The sequence below is a fragment of the Talpa europaea genome (assembly GCF_964194135.1).
Source record: "Talpa europaea genome assembly, chromosome: 9".
In the NCBI taxonomy this organism is placed as follows: domain Eukaryota; kingdom Metazoa; phylum Chordata; class Mammalia; order Eulipotyphla; family Talpidae; genus Talpa; species Talpa europaea.
The window spans coordinates 45,293,903-45,317,600 of record NC_140076.1 but is presented as its reverse complement, the minus strand read 5'-3'; the positions used below and the strand labels follow the sequence as shown (position 1 = coordinate 45,317,600).

The following is a 23,698-nucleotide window of genomic DNA, read 5'->3' as shown; positions in this document are numbered from 1 at the left end:
CCTCCCTGCAAGCCTGAACTAGGGGCCACCAGGCTTGCTGTTGCCGCTTCTGCTGGAGCTCCCACACAGCAACCTGGCTTGACAGCCCCAGTAGGGCTGCATGCATTGAGGTTCCATGGCAGGGAAATTACTGCCTCCTGCCGTCACTGCCAGCCTTGCCAACAGCCTGAACCGCAGTGGGGCCACTGGTGGTTTGTGGTAAAATACCTGGCATGCACTGCCACCGCTGTCAGTTACACTGCTTACAAGCAGCGTACTTCTGGGGCTTGGAGGGAGAACCCCAAGGAGAGGGTGTCTCTAGTGAATATACCTGACTAACACAGGGGCGGCTATCAAGCCTGGCCCATTGAGGCAGGCCTCCATGAAGCTGTCCTTCAAGGTCGGGCTGCTGGGTGGCCTGGGTGCTGCCCAAAGGCAGCATTTCTGGGCAGCTGGTGGGAAAATCCTGCTGGTGCCCGAAGAGTCTTAGGGTCTCCCGCACTCAAAGCCGACGTGCACCCAGGGAAAAGGAAGGGGCTACCCGCAGGCAGCACATCCTGGTAGCTGCTGGTGCTCCTGCGCAGATGCTGATTTTAGAAGATGCGCTTGCGCAGGCGGCTGCTTGCACATGCGGGAAACCGATGCTGCTGCTTTTGCAGCCGCCGCCTGACCCCGGTTTTAGGCCCCAGGGCGGGCGGCGGGAAAGAGCTGGTTTTGCCTCCCAACCCTCCCAGGTTGTGCCACAGGGAAGTGATTTCACTCTGAGATCTGTGTAAAGCAGTGAGCGAGGCACTGAAGACAGAGTCCAAAGAAGATGCTTAAACGGCATCTGGCAGTAACTGTGAAAGTGAAAAAGGAATAATCTCGGGTTAGAATTTGAAAGCTCCATTTTCAAGGTGAAGGTAAGGGGGAACAGGTTACAATGCATTGAAAGTGATCTCTGGGGGCCTCCCTGGTGGTGCAAGGGGTTAAGATGCAACCTGTGAAGTTATCAGCAGCCACTGCGGCACCAGTTGGATCCGGGCCAGGAGATACCCACATGGTGCAGCAGACCTCTTCTGACTCACCGGCTTCTCCCCTCAGCAGTGTATTTCAGTCAGTCTGCCTGTTCTGCCCCCTACTCTGTCTCTGGTGAATCCTCTCTCTCACACACCCTGATACACACCTCTGGCCTGTACCCCAGTTCTTATATGCATAAGTAAATAAATCTTTAAAAAAGAAAAGAAAAAATGTTCTCTGGCCCTCTATGGTGGTGCAGTGGTTAAAGTCTCAGTATGATGAAGCTATGGCCAGCCACTGCGGCATGAGTGTGATTCCAGGCCAGGGACCTGGCCACCTCTCCTGTCTCACCTGCTACTCACTTTAGTAGTGTATTTCAGTCAGTCCACCTGTTCTACTTCCCACTCTGTCTCTGGTGAATCTTCTCACCACTCCTCCCCCGCCCCCACCTCTGGCCTACACCCCAGTTCTTATATGCATAAATAAATAAAAATAAATCTTAACCAAAAAAAAAAAAGAAAAAGAAAGAAAGAAAATGATCTCTGATCAAGGGAATAAGAGTCTTTCTTATTTATAGATAGATACTGCCAATAAATTGAAGTACAATTCAAAACACTATTTCCATTTCCAAAAATGTTTGAAGAAATACATGAGGTGAGAAAAACAAAATAATAAATCAATCTGGAATTTGAGAAAATAGTCTTCCCTTTGATATTGACCAAGCTTTGTGGCTACAGCTATAGCCATGACACAGTTGATTTCATCAGGCTGCCCACGCTGACGTAGTAACATTGTTGGTGTTGCACAATCCCTAGTTCACACTGACGATCTCAATGTGACTGAGATGTAGATTTGATAACTACTGTCTCCTAAAAGATATCATTATGTTATGAAGTATTTAAAATAATATTAAATAATTTGGAAAACAAAGAAAAAAGAATCTTAAAAACAGAAAAGCCATTTTTCCCTACTTTCAGGGTTAACGTCCACTAACGTCCTAAATTTACAGGTGTAAAATGTACATTTTGTTATAAACACACATTTATCAATTTCTCTGAGAGATGATTTTGAGGAAAGGATTTATGTATTTAGACTACATATTGATGAAAAAGGTGACAATGAAAATAAACATTATCAAGTATTGTCATATTTAGAAACATTCTAAATCTCTAAATTCAGAAGGTGACAATTGTCAATCAAAATATTACTCACTACATGTTTAATTTTCTTACAAAAATTTTTCAGTTAGATACATCAGCCCTGATTTTTTTTATATTATCAATATAAAATTCTTAAAATAGATACCTTAATAAAGCTGTTACATCTGCTTAAAATGCTATGGTGTGTGTGTGTGTGTATCCACTTGTTAAGCTCTTCTTTCAGTCACTGGTACAATGCTAGGTGAAGAATGACAAAATAATACTTAAAACAACAAACATTATTTAGAACTTAATATGTCTTTCACTCTTTTATGTGCTTTCTTATTTAGCAGCTAATGTGAACTTCACAACACCTTAATGAGCTAAGCACTGTTATTATCACACTTTACTAATGAGGAGAAATGAGTCACAGAGAGATGTAGTGTCTTATCTTAACCTGCTTACCTTGGGTCACACATATCAGAGGCGCTTCTGGGTTTCATAGTACAACAGTGCCTGGCTTTCCAGCCCTAGAATTTGTGCTGCACTCTGCTGCTTCCCGTAGTCTTATCCTATCAATTTCAGATTTTTCATGAATAGCCATTTATTAATTATGTTGGATTAAAAACATGTAATTGTGAATACTCACCATTACTCTCATCTTAAAAAAAAAAAAAAAAAAAAAACCTTAGATTTTTAGTCTCATTTTCTCTGTGAACTTTTTTCCAGGCAATTTATATTTACCAATTACATTTTACAATTATTCAACCAATTTACATTTCTATGTTTTCATAAAATCTCAGAAACTTTTCTTAGATTTTAGCACCTCCTGTTATTTTCCAGTATTTACATAACCATCGTTCCCCCCTCAGGCTTGAAAAAAGATTATTTATAATTTGACTTTTCTGGTCGTAATTAACAAGTCGCTGAACTAGTTTATTTGATCCTACTGCTGCTTAACAGACTACTGTGTGCCTAATATTATACTGGATATTTGAAGAAATTGAAGGCATGGATTGTCCAGTGGAAAATTTCACAGTCTAATTGATAAAGAGCTTACCTTTACAATCAAAAACTGTCATGCCAGCATGCTTTTGCTTCTTTAATCCATGAAAAAGTGATTTTTACCACGTTTCACATACCAATGAATAAAGATTGTTGGTCAGGCACACTAGTTCAGACACTAAAACCACACACACACACACACACACACACACTCTTAAAATTACCCACCATCCAATATTTTTCTTTTTCCTTCTGACTTATTTCACTGAGCATAATCCCTTCCAGCTCCATCCATGTCACTGTGAATGGCATAAGTTTATCTATTTTGATTGCTGAGTAAGTTGTGTATATATACCACATCTTCTTGAAAATGATCAAAATTAAATGAAATTATATTTAAGTTAGTATGATTGGCCTTATACTTAAATCATTCTTGAATTTTGTTGTTTGCTTAAGCAAATTAAAACAATCTGTATTCTGTTTTACCAAGAGCATCTATTGAGGTGGTTATATGACTTTTCTCAAAAATTGTATCATTTTGTTTTCAATTAGCATTTTCCAGTTTTGCTGGCATAGCCTGGATCATGATTAACTCTCCTAGCAAGATTGGCCTTTTTTATCTTTGCTACACACATATAGTAAATATATATTCCCCTATTCATTCCTATACCTTATCTATCATCCTCTCCAAGACACACTGTTTATTGGAAAAAAATTATTGCCCATAAAAAAATTTTAAAATAGTTTTTACTGAGAAGCTCTTATTTTTAAGAGCACAATTATCTAATTTCTAATTCTAAATTCTAATTATCTTACAACAAAACTAAACATTTATTTCTATTACAAGGCAAGCACTTTTAAAATACAATATTCTAGAAATACCACTTTTCTAATGAAAGAAAATATTTTGAATGTTGAGTACAACAAATTAAAAAGCACATGTAAAATGATATGTCTATACCAAGTTTTTCTTTCAGCATATTTAGCAGCGACAAATTATGGTCACAGGCAAATCTAGACAACTGACTAAACAATGCCCCTTCTGTTAAAATTTAAAATTTAATTATGAGAGTTTTATTACAGTTACATTAGTGTCTAAGGTAGGGTTTCTCAGTTGTTTTGCATTAATTGAATATTTCCAATGGTGGAACTTTCAGTGCATTTCTTGAAGGAGTTAAATGTTTTAAAGAATACTAACCAAGCCAGCAATGACCATCATGTCATGGTCACCACAGTCATGGAGCAACACTCACTGCCCTATGTCCTCGGCACCACCCCTCAGCTTGTGTCTTTATCTGAACAATCATCGACTTCTCCCTGCTTTGTATTCCTGGAGAGGCAATCACTGGATTTTGATTTTTCTTTCTATAGGTTCTCCATGTTACATAACCTTTCTACCTCTTATTCCCAATCAGTCATACCCTTGCAATTGGTGACTTACACCCATGCTATCTCTGTATATTCAGTAAGAGTAACAGTGCATTTTAAACATAGATCGATGTTGACAACATGTGTATCAAATAATTTGGCTTTTGAACTAAAATTAGAACCTGAGAAATATGCTACTCCCTGGAACAGAGTTTTATGGAGAGTTACAGTTCCTTTATAAACATATCCGAAGACTAAAATGTATTTTGAACTTTCTTCATAGGTCTAATTTCTGATACACTAACTTTCTTTTTTGTGCGGTTTAACTTTTTCACTGTTCATAATCCAGAGAAGAGATGACAGATTATTTCATGGCTAATAGCCATAAATTTGTAAACTTGTGATATCAAGATCTGGATTCAAATTTACTAGAAAATATTCCTTTGATCTTGGCACTATGCTGGGCATAGCTCCAGTCTTAAAATTTATGTGGCCTCTATAAATGACTGGAGGATAATAAAATACAGTTTTAAATTTTCATGAGTCATAGGAAATGAACAAGAATGAAAGGTTTTTTTTTAATTCTTAATTGTTCTCCTTATATGATTTTGTCCAAAATCAACATTGCCTTTTCATTATTAATACAGATTTTATATTTTTAAAAATAATGATGTGGTTTCATTCCTCAATTATTCTAGTTTCTGACTGTTTATTATTTTTTTAAAGATTTATTTTTATTTATACAAGAACAAGGGTACAGGCCAGAGGCGTGAGAGAGTGAGAGGATTCACCAGAGAAAGAGTGGGGAACAGAACAGGCAACTGGACCAAAAACACTGCTGAGGGAAGCAGCGGGCCAGACAGGAGAGGTCTGCTGCGCCATGTGGGTCTCTCCCTGGCCAGCCAGGAATCAAACCCGCGCTACAGAGGCTGCAGACAACTTCACAGCGTGGTGCTCAACCTGCTGTGCCACCGGGGAGGCCCCTGACTGTTTATTGACAGTGGGTGACATAATAGTTTGAAGTGTCTGTAGGACAATTAGAAAGTATATTGCAATTTGACATTTATTCAAGAAATAGTATTTTTTTAAGTCTCTCAGATACAATCTAGGTGTAAAAGTTTAAATAGAATAAAATGGTGATAAAAACTAATCTCTCTTCTTTAGAATCTAGTATCTGTAAGCCTAGATAGTAGAGCAAAGTTAGAACATATGCTGTCCTCATTGATAGCAAAATTTCATATTCTTGATTTGAAACCAAACTCATTATAAGTTGACCATGATTATATCCAGATAATATCAATTGTGATTTTATCAATAATTATTTATGAATTCATAGTATTTTATGATCATGTGAAGATATTATTTAATCTTCTGAGAGGAGGAAGGTATTTCCATGAAGGTAGAGTAATTTATGGTGGACTTGGAAAAAAGGATTTCCAAATACAGAAAGAATAATAAGAACAAAAGGAATGGAAGAGCGAAAGTACATGCAGCTAAACAATAAGGAAAGTAAAGGGTACTTTAATGTTATATTAAAGAAATATTATTCCCAGTCTTAAATTCAGATTTGGAAACACAAAACAATGTTTAATTCTACACACAATGGAAACCCAAAACCCAATAGACTTGAAAAAGGAAAGATAGTGTTAAAGTGAGAATAGAAACAGAATTAGCCCAATAATAGTAAATATGATTTTCTAGAATCAGGAGGTAGAAACATAGAGATCTTGCCAGAGATTATTTTAATGATTCAGAAGAGAAATGATGAAGGCTTGAACTAGGCTTGTATCAGTATAGTTGGAAAAAAAGAAGGCTGGATTTTTTTTATTGTTGTTAAGAGAAAAGGTAATATGTAAAGATAAGTACTAAATGCTGTGAGGCAATATAAAGTGAAGATTTAAAGATTACTGAGGCACTTATATAGCATATAATTGAAAGAATGCTGCTAATATTACAAAACAAGAATACGGGAGCAGTTTTGTGGGACGATGAGTGGAGTTAATTTAAGAGATGACAAAGTCTCTAAGTGAACTTACAAGGAAAATTGTGGAAATGCACGTTTGAAGCTCTGGAGAGAGATGAGGGCAAGTACTTAGATTTAGTAGTCACATCGACAATGATCCTGCTCACTCTGTACTTATCTACTTACTGCCAAACCTATATTCAGAATTCCATAAAACTCTCAGTCAGTGCATTTATTATAGAGCTGCCACATATTTTCTGTTCTGTTTGTTTTTAACTCTACTAAAATTAAAATTGCATAATATCCCTTAGTTCAGGATAGTGTAGTGTCTTTTCTCTGATTTTAAAACAGAAAATACTATTTCCTTAAGTCATTTGAAGCTTGTATCACATGATTCTCAAGCAAATGCTCTGGTCTTCAATCAATATCCCACTAGTATAGGTAGCAAAATTTTGAGTAGGCTTGTTAAATGCTTTCTTAATTTATTAAATTTGAGTAATTATCTTGCCTATCACCTAATTGTGCATTATTATTAAATGAGACAGGAATAAACACTAGTCACATATAAGAGGTGATTAATATACTTTCTCTCTACTTCTGTTTTGCACTTCCATGTGAAAATTTCAGTGAATCAGAGGGTAGAGACATTTTATATCAGACGTCAGGCTTCAGATGGGCTATGCTCAGGGTTTGGTAGGTTAGAGCATCAATATTAGAGAAGCCAAGCCTCCAAATGAGGCATTGTGTACTTGTGCATGTGAGTGAGAAGATTTTGGGCACCGTGACACTCACATTGTATGTCAGTTTAATGAAGAATAACACTGGAATGATAATAGAACCTCTCTTTTAGGTTATTGTGACTACAAGGTTCTTAGAAATATTAGCTCTAGATTAATATTCTTATACATTTAAGTTTTTAGTTTCTCAGTTAGATGTATACAATTGTTACTTATTTTCTTGAAAAATTATTTTTAAAAAGATTTATTTATTTATGCATACAAGAGCTGGGGTATAGGCCATAGGTGGGGGGGGTAAGAGAATTCACCAGAGGCAGAATGGGAAGCAGAACAGGCAGATCTACTGAAATACACTGCTGAGAGGAGCAGCAGGTGAGACAGGAATGGTCTGCTGTGCCATGTGAGTTAGCTCCCTGGCCAGGGTTCGGACTCATGCTGCAGTGGCTGGTGATAGCTTCATAATGCTGAGACTTAACCCCTTGCATCACCAAGGAGGCCCTGAAAAATTAAAATTAACAAAGCTTTGCTGCCTTTATTCCAGTTACTGAAAAATTTCTTACCAACTCAAAGGTAAGTCACTTTTAGTTTTAGAAATCCTCAATTCAGGATTTTGATTCAGATAACTAAGGTTTTCACAATTATTCCTTTTAAATACCCTCATCACTGGCGCTTAGTGATAGGCAGGTCTTCAGGTCAAGGCTGTCTGGTCTATGCGCTCACTTGCCAGTCTCTCTCCTTGCTATTCTCCACATTGTGTAGCTTTAATCTTGGTTCTTATCATTGTGCACTAGTATATGCTGCTGACATCCATCATCTTTGTGACCTCTGGTAGAGAAGTTCACATGCTGTATCTGCACTGTACTCACTTCTATTGATCACTAAGTTATTAAATAGTAACTAATAACCTCCACCTCCTAATGACTTACAACAGCAGAGATTTATTTCTAGCTTGGGTTACATATCTAGTGAAGGTCAGCAGCAGTTCCCCTTAATGTCAGTTTTATTCCAGGATACAATCTGAAGGACTTGCTCCCATCAAGGCTTGGTCAATCTCGTCATGTAAAGGAAAAGAGATGGTGGAGCCATATAAGGGATCATAAAGCTTCTGTTAGAAAGTGTCTGTATCATTTACATTTACACCTCATTGACCAGAGGAGATCATGTAGTCAAGTCTAATTTAATTGGCATGGGGAAATATAATCTTCTCTCAGAGAGGAAAAGCAATTTTTAATAATATAGTCTTTTCCAAAAAACAGGACTTCTTTGAGTCCCGATATCACTCTGTCATAACCCTCTCAGGCTCAAGTATTAACAACATCCACCAAGGTGCTGTGAGCAGGATGCTCAAGCTATTCTCAGTGGCATCTGCTTAGACACACCAGAGTGCAGATTTCCAGATTTGTGGAAGGTACACAGTCACTTAATGTCAGCTCTCCAAACACTTTTAAATCTCAATGTCTAATAAAATTTTAAACACAGTAGACAGTCTAATAGACTTCCTCTAAACATTTGCAGGGCCTAAGGCAAGGTTTCTACTTCATATGTTGAAATATTTGAGTTATGATATGTTATGAATTACATAAAATATGTTCTAACTCTCCACCTTGACAAATACATCTTCATTCAGACTGGAAAGGCTAGTCCCTCATCAGAACCTGACAAAGCATATGGACCCTCCACAGGCCCAGAACCCAAACCCAATTTGACTCACCTTCTCTTTTTACCTCTGGCTCCCTGTCATACTCAAAGAAGGCTCCTGTCCAGGACATTCCAGCCCAACTTCCCATGCTTTGTACACATCTTCTACATCAAGGACTGTATTTACCAGCAATAGCTTGGTCTGCCTTCAGGAAGGCACACTTGGGCAAAAGACCCACACAGGCCTGTAAGACAATGTCAGTAACATTTAGGCTAGATATTCAGGGGCTCTGAAACCTGTAGAAAGGCCTAGAAGGGGTGTGTAAGCTATTGATAGCATATACTTTTGGACTTTGGGACACCTCATCTACTAAAAAAAGTAGTCAAATGAGGGCCAAAATGGGATCCTTTAAACACATGGTGTAGAATGGGGGGATGCTCATCTGTTGTCTAAGGATGCTAAGTTGAACTAAATGTTTAAACATGTAAGTACAGGGCCTCCCCGGTGGCGCAGCAGTTGAGCGCTGGGTTGGGAAGCGGCCCGCGGCCTCTGCAGCGCCGGTTCGATCCCAGGCTGCTCCCCGGCCACCAGAGGAGGGTCCCATATGGCGCGCAGACCTCTCCTGCCGCCTGCTGCTCCCCTCAGCAGTGTACTTCGGTCCTTCTGCCTGCTCTGCTCCCCGCTCTGGCTCTGGTGAATTCTCTCACCCTCCCGCACTTCTGACTGTACCTAGTGCTTGTATAAATAAAAAAAATAAATAAATCTTAAAAAAAAATAAAATAAAATAAACATGTAAGTACATGTGTATCAAAGTATTTTTCAGTAATAGTACTCATAAAAATATTATGAAAGATCACATTTTATGCTATCCTTTTATCTTTTTACCTCTAGGCACTGATTCCAGTATGATCAGCCTCATCTAGATTTTGAGTAAAACTGACCCAGTCAATGAGCATTTTAAGAAATCCCTATCCATTTTACAAATATATATTCCTTCTGGGGAAGAATACTCTAAAAGTTTCTCACAAATAAGTGTTTCCTTGTAAGACATTAAAAAAAAGCATAAGATTTCCAAATGTATGCACTCTCTCAAGACTTTTATATCTGCTATGTAAAGTAATATCTACTTGTCTTTGCAAATAACACAAATTCTGACTTTTGTCTAAGAACACGATACTCATTTATCAACGGAATGTCCGCATCAGTGTGATATATCACTGGAGACTTATCTGCCTTCGTTTGCATGAGCCCTGCTCTATGAGAAGGGAGATGTCTTTTGTACACAGCTGGCCAAGATTCAAGGACTATTCCTGTGGCCAAGACAGAAAGGTTTTGCTCTGGAATAAATTTAATGGGACCCCAACTTTGGCCTTACTAGTACACAAGCTTCGAGTTCTCTGCTCCTAACGCTGTCAATGCATACCATTTACTTAAAAATGAATAAGTGGCATTATGATTAACTGGCAGATCTTCCTTAGAAAAACACTGCATGGAAAGGGTTTACAAATGTGTTATGACATGTGAGATAGAATTGTGCTTGCTATAAAAATATCTATTTTTTTTATCTTGTCACTCACTGCAAAGGCAGTTTTTAAGAAAACTGCCAATTTGCTTGATCTTATGTGTATTTAATTTTTTGATTCTCAAACGGGGAAAACAGAAAACAGAAAATCTCACATGTAACCAAGCTGAAACAAGAAAGACAATTACTTTTCCCTAATGAAATGTTCTATTTCCTTAGTTTGCTGTTTCATTAATTTCCCAACTTCATTTTATGCTGATCTAGATTTTAGTAGTTTTCCCTGAACACAATTTAAACAAAAGATATTTAAATTAATTCAAAAAATTATTGTGTATCTATGGTATGAGAGACACTGTTTCTATGAGCTGGTTAATGGCAAAAGGCAATACAGATTTCTACTGTCATGGAACTTTTGTTTTAGATAGAGTGAGGGCAAATTAAAACAGGCAAAAGAAATAAATAAGAATCAAACATACTGATAAATATTACCAAGCAAGAGAATGGCTGTGGGGCACATAGCCTATAGGGAGCCCTATGTAAAGAGATAAGATTTGAGCAGAGAACTTTTTAATGAGAAAGACAAAGTAATACATGTAAATATTTGGAGGCAGGCCTCCCCAGTGGCGCAGTGGTTGAGCACTGGGTTACGAAGCTGCCCGCAGCCTCTGCAGCACCAGTTCGATCCCCGGCCGCCAGCGAAGGTCCCACATGGTGAGCAGACCTCTCCTGCCTCCCGCTGCTCCCCTCAGCAGTGTATTTCGTCAGTCTGCCTGTTCTGCTGTCCTCTCTGGCTCTGGTGAATTCTCTCACCCTCCCACGCTTCTGACTGTACCCAGCGCTTGTATAAATAAATAAATCTTTAAGAAAATAAAAATTAAAAATAAATAAATAAATATTTAGAGGTATATTCAGCTACCAGAGTAAACGTCAAGGACAACAGACCAAGAAAGGGACTAGTTTTATGTTCCAGGACTAGAAAGAACATTGTTGTAATGGAGAAAAATAAACAAAGGAAAGCATGATAGGAAATGAAGAAAAAAAAAAAATTGGAGTCAAATTAATTACAGTATATAAGGAAAAACAATATTGGGGAGTCAAATTAATTATAGTACTGTAAGTTCCTTTTTTTATTTTTAGAAGTCACAGGAAGATTTTAACAGAGGAGCTTTGTGACAAAATACATCCGCACTTTTAGGAGACTATTTTGATGGCTGCATGTGGATGTATTCTGTGCCTGGATGTGACAGAGTGGGTAATAAAGAGCAGAGAATCTTTAGGTCACCGTTATAGTGTGAACCTGGGTCCTTTCTGATTTTTGGTCTTTCCAAAGAAAAATATGACATCATTCAAACATATCAAATAATATGTTGAATTTTCTTTTTGGTCTTTGACCTGGGTTCCTAAGTAGTGACCCCCTTATTTCTGGGTCTTTACTCCCTTTATTTAAGATATGTTATGAAACCATTTACATTTCCTGCAAATACTTAGCGCTCCTCCTCTAATCTCCTGTATGGGGGAATATACTGAAATCTCTTCTGATAAAGGCACCATAGTACATAGCAATTGCACTTGGAAGCACCAGACCCTGGTGTCCTGATGGATGACAATATTTACAGAAGCTACACACAATCTTCCAAAAGTGAGCCACCCACTATTAGCTACTCACTATTTTCCAGCAGTATTTGATAGTCAAAAGCATATATGTGATACAGTAATTTTAGATAATAGACAAATATATTGTTTTTGTCTCTTTCTGGCTTAGTCATTTTAAGCTCTTAAACTATAATTGATGAGAAAACCAACTTCATGGACATGGAAATTCCTTCAAGCTATAAGAAAAGCAAAAAAGCCGATGTTTTTCTGATTTTTTCCCCAAGTTATTGGATGCTGGCAGCTGGGTAACATTAAGAGGATTAGAAACGTGCATGGTCTTCTACTTAGATTTCTGTCCTTATCATACATGTCCAGTCTAATTTCTGGAACATCACTTTTGTTGTCAGTTATTAATCTTTCTGAGGTGGAACACTTAGTGGTTTCGGTTCAGTCAATAGCTTCTCTGGTATTAAAATGCTCTCAAAATGCAGTGACTCATGTGTATTCTTTAATTTCATTTCTGGCTGAGAGTCTTTTTTTCCTTTGGTGGAGCCAAAATGGGGGCCAACTTCATAGAACTACTTATGCTAAAAAGGCTCTGGATTTAGTAAATAGAGGGAGGTATTTCCCATTGCATTGAGGTGTTGGGTGGTTTCCACAATTCCTTTCTTCCAAAATCTCATCATTGTTATTTCTGTGCTTTCAAGGAATGGATGTTCAGAACAGAAATGAGGTTGTGGTTTAGACTGAAAAGAGCCATAAATAAGGAAGATATTGCCATGTTTTCCAACAGATGCTCTCTCTGGCTCAAAGTTTGAGTCTATCAAATTATTGAAAGGAACATTTGTAACATCATGTCTCAGTAAGGAATTGTGGAAAAAAAAAAAAGCTCTCTCAGCTTTTCTTCCTGAAAGATCCTGTGTATTTAGAATTAACATTACATGTGAATGAGTCAGTGGCATAAATGGCAACATTTTTAAGATGTAAGATAGCTACCTTATTCTTAAAATCAAGTCCAGATAAGCAAGCACTCATTTTATCTTCTCTAGAAGGTTACGCTATTGTATTAAATTCAGCCAAAGATAATTCAGTGCATGCAAGTCTACATATTAGATGTAAACTTTGAGTGCTTAAATCTTGTCAGTTCACATCATCTTTCTTCCTGTTTCTGGACTAAATTTCAGATCCAGAAGAAGATGATTTACTGCTTCTATTACTGAAGGCATAAAATTTATTGTAAATGCTGTAATGAGATAATTGTGAACTATATTCTGAATGAGTGCCGTTTTCTGAATAGTTTGCCATTTTCTAAGTAAGTAATTCAGTGGAAGTTTCTGGATGCTGACTGGACGTGATATCAATTTGTTTCTATCAATCATTTCTACTTCACTCTATGTTTTACTACCAATGACCCTAAAGGAGGGAAATCAGTACTTATAACTTAAGAAATGTAAATTATTTTTAAAACAATTGAGTCAGGATATCTAGGATTGTGGCATGGGAACAAACAACTAAAATAAAAGCTGCTTTCCTGCTCATGCCACATGGCTTTTGAAAGCAGGCAAGAAGTATTTTGCTCATGTTACTCAATAAGAGATCAGGCTGACTGAGAAGACATCATTTTCAGAATTGCCTGTTCCTAAGTCAAAGGAAAGAGTTCTTGTCCAATTCATTGTTCAAAAGACACCATGTGACTCCAAGGGGCAGGGAGGTAGAATGGGGTTTGTGTGCCAGTTGTAGAGAGTGCAGTTCCACAAGTATCCTAAAGGAAGGGAAAACCACAAATAATTTTATAAAAACTTTAATGGTTTCTCTAGCACTCTACACTCACTCTAAGACTGGCCTTCTCTAGGCTTTTGTGGACTGCTCTATTGAAATTCAGCTGTGTTTTTTTCTAGCAACCTAACCTGAAGAAATAAGTCCTCAGGAAAGTCAGAAAAAAATTCCCCACTCTGTCTCAGGTGAATCCTCTCACCCACCCACCCCCACACCTCTGGCCTGTACCTCAGTTATTTTATGCATAAATAAATCTTTAAAAAAGAAGAAGAAAAAAAAGCCTCTGAGTCCAGGAAAGAGAAAGAGGAGTATCAATTTTGCCTTTCCTCCTTGTTTTCTGATTAGTTAAAAAATAGAAGCTGGTATTGAAATTAATCTCCTTCCTGACATTTGCACAATAGCCACTCCATGGACTCACTTGCCCTAGCACATATCCTGACACTGATAGAGACAAAGAATTTAGTTGCACTGTGTCTCTGAGATTCCCTGAGGGAGAACTGATGTTATCTGGCACTTTCTTGGCATCCCTGGACTTCTGTTTCTCTGTGAAATACTTCCATACCAGGAAATCAAAAACTATTAATAATTGTTCATTTGGAAGGTAGAGCAGATTGAAAAAAATTCTAAATCGTGCCTTGTCTTTGCTTAAGGGAATTCCCTTGGCCTACTCCCAAGCATTCTGTTAGTTTCCTCAGATTTCACAAAGAAACGTTCACCATAATTTCAACAGCATTTCTGTCTACTAGTCAGCATGTCTACCAGTAACATTAATCTGCTAGAGTCTAGGCATACACCAGGGGTATTATGTTTGCTCTGATTGCCACTTGAAATTATCAAGCATTCAGATGAAGCCTTTTTTAACAACTTTATCAAGGTAAATTTACATATAATCACACCTACTAAAATATACAAATTGACTGTTTGTTTCTTTACTCAGACAAGCTTCAAAACTAACCCTTGATAGCTGACTGCAGAAATGAAGCACAAATGGGGGCCTCCCTGGTGGCGCAGGGATTAAGGCTTAGCACTATCATGATCATACTATCACTGTTCTGGCCTGAGTTCCATCCCAGCCAGGGAGCTAACCCACCTGGCACAGCAGACCTCTCCTGTCTCGCCTTCTGTTCCCCTCAGCAGTGTGTTTCAGTCAATATGCCTGTTCTGCTCCCCACTCTGTCTCTGTCTTTCTTTAAAGATTTATTTATTTATGCATAAAAGAACTGGGGTACAGGCCAGAGGTGTGAGGGTTGAGAGGATTCACCAGAGGCAAAGTGGGGAACAGAACAGGCAGATTGACTGAAATACACTGCGGAGGGGAGCAGCGGGCAAGTCAGGAGAGGTGTGCTGCACCATGTGGGTAGTTTCCTGGCCAGGGATTGAACTTGTGCTGCAGTGGCTGCGAATAGCTTCACAGGCTGCCTTTTAACCCCTTGCACCACCAGGGAGACCCCAATAAAAATAAATCTTAAAAAAAAAAAGAAATGAAGCACCAAGGCGGGGAAAGAGGTGGAGGGGGGAAGGATGCACAATGGGCTGTTGGTGGTGAACTAGGAGTGATTTTGTGGTGGGTGCACTATGGTGACAATACCTGATGAGTGTATCCAAATATTAACCTCAATTAAAAATTAATTAATAGGGCCTCCCTGGTGGCACAAGGGGTTAAGCACTGCACTACAAAGCAATCCGCAGCCTTTGCAGCATAAGTTCTATTCCCGGCCGGCCAGAGAGCAACCCACATGGCGAAGCAGATCTCTCCGATCTTGCCCACTGCTCCCCTCAGCAGTGTATTTCATCAGTCTGCCTGTTCTGTTCCCCACTCTATCTCTGGTGAATCCTCTCACTGCCTGCATATCTGGTCTGTTCCCCAGCTCTTGTATGCATAAATAAATAAATCTTGAAAAAAAAGGAAAATTAATTAATGTAAAAACAGGAGTTAAAAATAGAGCTTAAATATTGTCATAAAAATATAAAATTATATATATATATAGACACCATGAATTATATATATATATAGACACCTGTGAAACTATTAACACAGTCACAGAAGGAATACTTCTGTGGAGGAAAGCATTGTTGTCTACTAGTCAGCATACTTTTCAGGAGGAAAGGAAATTTTCCTCCTGAAAGTTTCTTGATGCCTTCTTTTATCCCTCCTTCTGGCTTTCCCTTTCTCCTAGCTTCAGACAACAAGTGATGTGCTTTCTCTCATAGATTAGTTCACATTTTCTAGAATTTTATACAAAGAGATTCAAAGAGGGCCTACCTGTTGGCGCACTGGGTTAAAGCACAGAATTATGAAGCTATCAGCAGCCTCTGCAGCACAAGTTAGATCCCGGGGTGGACAAGGACCAACCCACGTGGCACAGCAGACCTCTCCTGTCTCACCCGCTGCTCCCCTCAGCAGTGTATTTCAGTACATCTGCCTATTCTGCTCCCCATATGTCTCTGGTGAATCCTATCACCCCTGCACCTCTGGCCTATACCCCAGTTGTTGTATGCATAAATACATAAATCTTAATTAAAAAAAACAAAGTCAAAGGGTATATACCCTTTTTGTCTGATTTCTTTCACTCAGCATAATATTATTATGAGATTTAACCATGTCATTGTGTGTGATATTGATTGATTCTTTTTTATTGAGTAGCATTATATACACATTCATGTATTGGTGAACATCTGGGTTGTTTCCAGGTTTTTAATATTAGTAATAAATCTGTCGGTATTTGTACAAAAGTCTTTATATCAACACATGCCTTTATTTCTCTTGGGTAAATACTTTTGACTAGAATGACTGGGTCCTATAGTAGGTGTATATTTAACTATTTAAGAAACTGTCAAACTGTTTTCCACATCAATGGTACTATATCATAGTCTCAGAAGCAATGCATGAGAGTTCCAGTTTATGTACTTTTCCACCCAACAATTGATATTGTCAGTCATTTCACACTTCATGTGTCCTGATGTTTCCATATGGTTTTGGTTTGCTTTCCCCTAATGACTAATGATATTGAATATCTTACCATATGCTTATTAATCACCCATTTATCATTTGTGACAAGTATCAGTTAAAATCCTTTGCCCACATTTTATGTGAATTTTTTGTATTTTTATTATCGAAATATGGTTTTTAATTTTTAAATTGTTATTTTCTTAAATAATTACAAACTTAAGCAACATTTGGAAAAAACACACACGTAGCAGTTCTCAACTACATCTGCAACCTTGACACTTTTAAAGATCACAGGTCAATAATTTTGTGGAATGTTCTTCAGCTTAGGTTTAACTTCTGGTTAAGCTTTTTTAACAGGAATAGCTAGAGGTGATGTTAAGTCTTCTCTGTATTATTTTTATTTAAGTGACTTCATTGTGGTATGATTGACAATCAATAAGCAGCTCATATTCAAAGTATACAATTTGATGAGATATAACTGCTGTATATGTCATTCTCTGACATCAAGGAAGCTGCTTTCTGTCACTGTACATTAGTTTCTATTTTTTTTTAATTTTGTAAAAATGGAGTCATACAATACACACTATTTTTTTGCCTGGCTTCTTTCTCTTGGCACATTTAGATTCATCCATGTTGCAGCATGCATCAATATTTAGTCCTTTTTATTTTTAAGGAAGATTCTATCGCATGGTATATCACAGTTGTTGGCACTTGTTGATGGACCTTTGGGTAGTTGCCAGGTTTTGACTATTACAAATAAAGCTAATATGAATATTCATGCACATGTCTTTGTGTGGACATATGTTTTTATCTCTCTTGGGAAAATACTTTGGCATGAAGTAGCTGGATTATACAGTAAGTGTATTTTTAACTCTTTATAAAATTGTCAAATATTTTCCAACATGATTGTGCCATTTTACATCTACCAATATTGGATGAGAGATTCAGTTGGCACACTTCCTCTCCAGCACTTGATAGAGTCAGACTTTTTAGCTTTAACTATTGCAAAATGTATGTCATGGTATCTCATTGTATTTTCAGTTTGTATTTCCCTAATTAATAATATTGAAAGTTTTTCATGTGCTTATTTCTTATACATGTATCATGTGCTATTAACAAATCACTCAAAATATGCTTGCTTAAAAATTGTCAAGCTGTATTCATAATGAACATCTGTAGCTATGTGTCATAATTCTCTGTCTTTTTAGGAAGAGGGTAGGCTGAGACTGTATTTTCTGTTCAGTCATCAGTACCTGCCTCTGCATAGAATGGCTGAAAACCTGGTCTATCGTTTTCTCTGACTCCTTTAATACATATCATAGTTATTCAAAGAACTCTTGTGTGTCTCCCACAAGTATTTTTATAGTTGTTATAGTTTATTGCTGTTTATTTGTTTGTTTACTTTGGGACTCAAAGCTTCCCTTGGAAACAGTTTTTAGTTCTCAGACCTACAAAAGTAATACTAGCTGTTTCTATGTACACTGCTGGCTTATTTTCTCAAATAGCATTTTTTTAATCAGGATTTTTTAATTTCTGAGGCACTGAATTTCAAGCTAGGTGTAAAATGGTGATTTTAGAAATAAAATATCTAACTAATATTTTATATACTTTGGGATACCAATGATAACATCATATATATGAACATTATCATATCCGCTCTTTCCTTTACACACAACTCAGCTTCAATCCCAGCCATCCTATCCCTTGCAGATAGGCATGGTCATGTCACTGAGTTCTGACCAACTGAACAGTATTCAAATAAATGTAATGTGTCACTTCCAGATCTGGGTCATAAAAATCCAACCCATAAAATCCTCAACATTCTACCTTTACCTTCTAGTTGACCTTGTGACAAGTCAAGTAGAAGATGGAACAGAACTGGGTACCAGAATAGCCATTTGGAAGAGAACCACACATGGACCAGGACATCAGTCTGGTAGATAATCTGAAAATCTTCCCTTATTTTACATGACTGGAATTTGGTAATTTACCTGTCACCTTACCTTTATTACATAAGTCATTATGGTTGGAAGGATATGTCAATAATAAGGCTTCTACATTTTTTTCAGTTACTCTCCCTCATTCGGACTTCTAGCCCCTGATAAAATACTAAACCCACTGAGACAACAGTGCTTAGAGTTTAATTGAAAGGCATAACTACTGTGCAACAGTCCTTTTAATCAAGATGTTAAAAGGAAACTTTATTAAAATGTGATTGAATATATAAAATTAAGAGCTAATGCATTTTAAATATATTAGCTAAAATTATAAAATATTAAATTAAGATTTAATATATTAAATTAAATACAGATTAAACTAGATTAAAAAATACTTTTAAAAATCTCAAATACACCAGAGGAATAGTTAGCCATTTTATTTAAAAATAAATGTCTAGCAAGTACCGGTGCTATGGTGGGGATCTACTGTGTCTAGCCACTTTGGGTGTCCAGCAGTTACTCCACTTGTTACATGAGATTATCAAAAGACTGAAATGTAAATTTGGTCCTGGGTTAAAGAGTATAACAGCAAGATGTAACAACCTAATGAATTTACCAGACCCCATGTGATACTGAAGGCAGAGTAACAACCCTGTTGGTGAGCATAAGGCTCATCTATTTAGAACTGTTATTTTTTTCCCATACCTAACATTAAAATTTCTTGAAGTGATTTTGTCTTTGTGCTTGCATATGTTCGTGATGCAGGCTGGTTTTCTGCAGATATCGACCCTTTGGGTCTAGCAGGAGACTTTTCACAGGGAAAAATATATAATAAAGGGAATAAAGTATTTTAAACCAAAAAAAAAAATTAAAAAGAGAAAAATGACCTAAGACTTCATGTTTCATGTATAATCCTGAAGATAAATCAAAGCAAACACAGCTTTTGTGTTATTCTTATGAAGTACCAATTCAAAACTCTTTATGTAAATGTTACCTCATCCAACTTTTACAATGATCCTATAAAAGTGTTATTTTTCCAATTATAAAAATGAGGAAATGACAAAAACAAAGGATAAAGGTTTTTCAATGGATAAAAGAGCTAGAAAGCAATGTAACCAGACTCAAGGTTTTGTCTTACACTAAATCTATCCTCTTGCCATTATTTCAACTGTGTGTGTGTGTGTGTGTGTGTGTGTCTATGGTGGATGACAGTAGCAGTCTGTATTTATGACTGTATTATTTCCATAAAATAAGTAAAGCAATTTCCTAGATAACAAATTACTAAGCATAAACACAAGGAATTAGAAAATAGATGATGATGATAATAATAATAATAATAAATAATCATTAGAGTAGTTACCATTTATTAAACACTTAATGATGTGAGACAGAATGATAAATACTTTACTTGCAAAAACCCCTTTGATCATCTGATTAACTTGTGAAATAAGTGCCATCAGTACTACCATTTTATAGGTCAGAAGTCTGAGACTTAGAGAGCTTAAGAAACACGTCCTAGCCCACAAATATTTTAAGTCACAAGACCATATTCAAACTCAGAATTACCCACTTCTTGTTCCTCCCAATGAACACTCTCCATTGACCTACTTGAGGTAATTAAATGGACTTAGATGAAAGAATGAAAATTGTGGAGCACCTTGGTTTCTACAATAAACCTGTTCAGATGTCTCTTCCTGAACATTAGATCCTATAAATAACAATACTCTGATGTCCTGTGGGATCTTTACCAGGTTTACATAAAGTTTTTATACTAATACTGAAATGAGCAATGGATATATTTCTGGATGGTATACTAAGAGCCAGAAGAGTGAATAAATTCTGTTTTTATTTACTATTTCAAACAATCATTAACCAATTTTTAATATTAGAGATGGAAGATACCTAAAGTAGACTCAAATGGAAGTGGTGACAATAGCCTGAGCTCCTCCACAAAACAATAGCCTGCGCTCCTGGCTATGGAGATAGGTTCTTAAGGTAGCTGAGGGTTAGCACCTCCTATTTCACTGACCACCCAAGAAACTATTCCCCTTGGCACCCAGTATCACCAGATCTGGTATGAAACAATCTGCAATGAGATAGTTCAACTTGGCCTACAGTTCTTCCAGGTCCAGCCAAGATTTGTTTTGTTTTTTTTTTGTTTTTTCCCCCCCCCCATTCTGACCCCAATCCCTCCCCTCCTGCCCCCGCCCCCCTAAAAGTGTCTCTGGTTCATAGTTTTTTTTTATTTTGATTTTCACTTTCTTATAGTTATTCATTTTCCGGGTCCCTTATTTAAGTTTTCTAGATTCCTGCTATGAGTGAGACCATCTGGTATTTTTCTTTTTCTTTTTGGCTTATTTCGCTGAGCATGATCCCTTCTAGCGCCATCCATGTTGCTGCAAATTGCATGTGTTTATCTTTTTTGAATGCTGAGTAATATTCCATGGTATATATGTACCACATCTTCTTGATCCAGTCATCTATTTTTGGGCATTTGGGTTGTTTCCAAAGCTTAGCTATTGTAAACAGTGCTGCTATAAACATAGGGGTGCAAGTGTTCTTTGGAATTGATGTTTCTGTGTACTTTGGGTAAATACCTAGGAGTGGAATTGCTGGATCATATGGAAGCTCTATGTTTAGTAGGTCCAGAAATCTCCACACAGCTCTCCACAGTGGTTGGACCAGTTTGCACTCCCACCAACAGTGCAGAAGAGTTCCTTTTTCTCCACACCCTCGCCAGCATCTGTTGTTGCTAGTTTTTTTAATATGTGCCATTCTCACTGGTGTAAGATGGTATCTCATGGTAGTTTTGATTTGCATTTCCCTGATGGCAAGTGATGTTGAACATTTTTTCATATGCCTGTTGGCCATTTGCATTTCCTCTTCAGAGAAGTTTCTTTTTAGCTCTTCTGCCCATTTTTTGACTGGATTATTTTCTTTGTTGTTGTTGAGTCTCATCAGCTCTTTGCAGATTTTTGTGATCAGTCCTTTATAATTAGTGTTGGGTGCAAAAATGTTCTCCCAGTTGGTGGGGTTTCTCTTTGTTTTTGTTATTGTCTCTTTTGCTGTGCAGAAGCTCTTTAATTTGATGTAGTTCCAGCTGTTTATCTTTGCCTTCACTATCACTGCTTTGGGTGATGTGTCTGTAAAGATGTTTTTGATGTGCAGATCACGTAGTGTTTCGCCTATATTTCCTTCTATATATTTTATGGTTTCAGGTCTTATGTCCAGTTCTTTAATCCATTTTGAGTTGATTTTTGTGTATGGTGTGAGGTAGTGGTCAAGCTTCATTCTTTTGCATGTAGCGACCCAGTTTTCCCAGCACCATTTATTGAACAAACTTTCTTTGCTCCAAAGCATAGTCTTTGCTCCTTTGTCAAAGATTAGTTGACCATAAATCTGTGGGTTTATTTCTGGATTTTCTATTCGATTCCATTGGTCTGTATGTCTGTTCTTGTTCCAATACCATGCAGTTTTGATGATTATGGCTTTGTAGTATAGTTTGAAGTCTGGGAGTGTAATGCCTCCATTCCCTTCTTTTTTTTTTTCAGGAGAGCTTTGGCTATTCAGGGTTTTTTGTGATTCCATATGAATTTCATCAATAATTGTTCTATTTCTTTGAAGAATGACATTGAAATTTTGATTGGAATAGCATTGAATCTGTATATTGCTTTTGGAAGGATGGCCATTTTAATAATGTTTATTCTTCCAATCCACGAGCAGGGGATGTCTCTCCATTTCTTTGTGTCTTCTTCTATTTCTTTTAACAGTGTTTTATAGTTTTCTTTGTATAGGTCCTTTACCTCTTTTGTTAGATTTATTCCCAAATATTTGATTTTTTTTGTTTCAATAACAAAAGGGATGGTTTTTTTGATTTCTTCTTCTTCAGATTTATTGTTTGTGTATAGGAAGGCTACTGACTTTTGCATGTTGATTTTGTATCCTGCCACTTTACTGAACTGATTGATGAGTTGAATTAGCTTTTCTGTGGAGTTTTTGGGGTTCTCTATGTATAATATCATATCGTCTGCAAATAGTGATAGTTTGACTTCTTCTTTTCCTATTTGGATTCCTTGGATGTCTTTCTCTTGTCTTATTGCCCTCCAGCCAAGTTTTGAACCTTGTCTTGAAGTTCTCTTCAGTGTGCTCCATCACTGACAATCTGGCTCCTTCAGGAAGATTGCTTTGGACTATATCCAAGAAAATCTCTGCAAATACAAATTCAAACTACTAAGTTGAACCACTTGCTCAGGTGGTGAGAAATGAGTCTATGAATATATCACTGTCTTCTTCCTGCAGCTGCAACAGCTTCTTGGTTTTGGTGGGCATTGCATGACTTCCCTTTATGTTAATGGCAAGCTGGTAGCAGACACTGTGCCAGGGCCATGTCATATGCATTTAGGTGAGCATTTAAAATCACATATTCAAAATATGTCCCCACATTAATAGGACTTACCTCCACTTTTCCTCTCTTCTTCTTGTGTCCTTGTGCTTTAACCAGGTGCTTACATCTTCAGGTGCCATGGGTGGACTTTGTGTTATGTTGCTGAGTGGCACACTGTAGAATGCCACCTGCAGAACAGATGGAATTGCCTCCTGAAGTTCTGATTCTTAAGAAGGAAAAGGATAATTTAAAAATGATTTCAGTCCACACATATAGCACCTTTCCCAGAGTTCTGCTCATCCTTTGCTTCTAAGGCCTGTGATGGTGCAATTCAGAGAACAGCCTGAGCAGCTGTTAATTCTGAGTGTCTAAAAACTGTCCTTAACATCTTCACTCACTTCACTCTTCAGCCCCCTGTAACCTGACTTGAATCTTTTCCACTTCACTGAAATTTAACAATAACAATTATGAAATCTCAATGGCCACTTTTTAAACCTCATTACTCTTGGCCATATTTAACAGTCAACTACTCTCATCTTCTCAAAATTCTTCTCCTGACTCAGCTTCTGAAACACTGGCCTCCTAATTTTCCTCTTATGTCTTGGTTGTTCCACTTAACACTTTTAATCCTTTTCATTACCCTCTCAACTTGAGCACTCAATTTTAATGTGTCTGTATTTGGTTATATCCCTGAACTATTCTGCCAA

General features: G+C 37.3%; 1 pseudogene across 1 annotated transcript; it reads right to left on the bottom strand.

The window, feature by feature from the left end:
• Positions 1-572: 572 nt before the first annotated feature.
• Positions 573-23,291, bottom strand: LOC311176687 (large ribosomal subunit protein mL48-like; annotated as a pseudogene). The gene is made up of 2 exons: positions 22,657-23,291; positions 573-796 (listed from the first exon to the last, which is right to left on the bottom strand). The product of its transcript is annotated as a large ribosomal subunit protein mL48-like (transcript).
• Between the last annotated feature and the right edge of the window lie 407 nt (positions 23,292-23,698).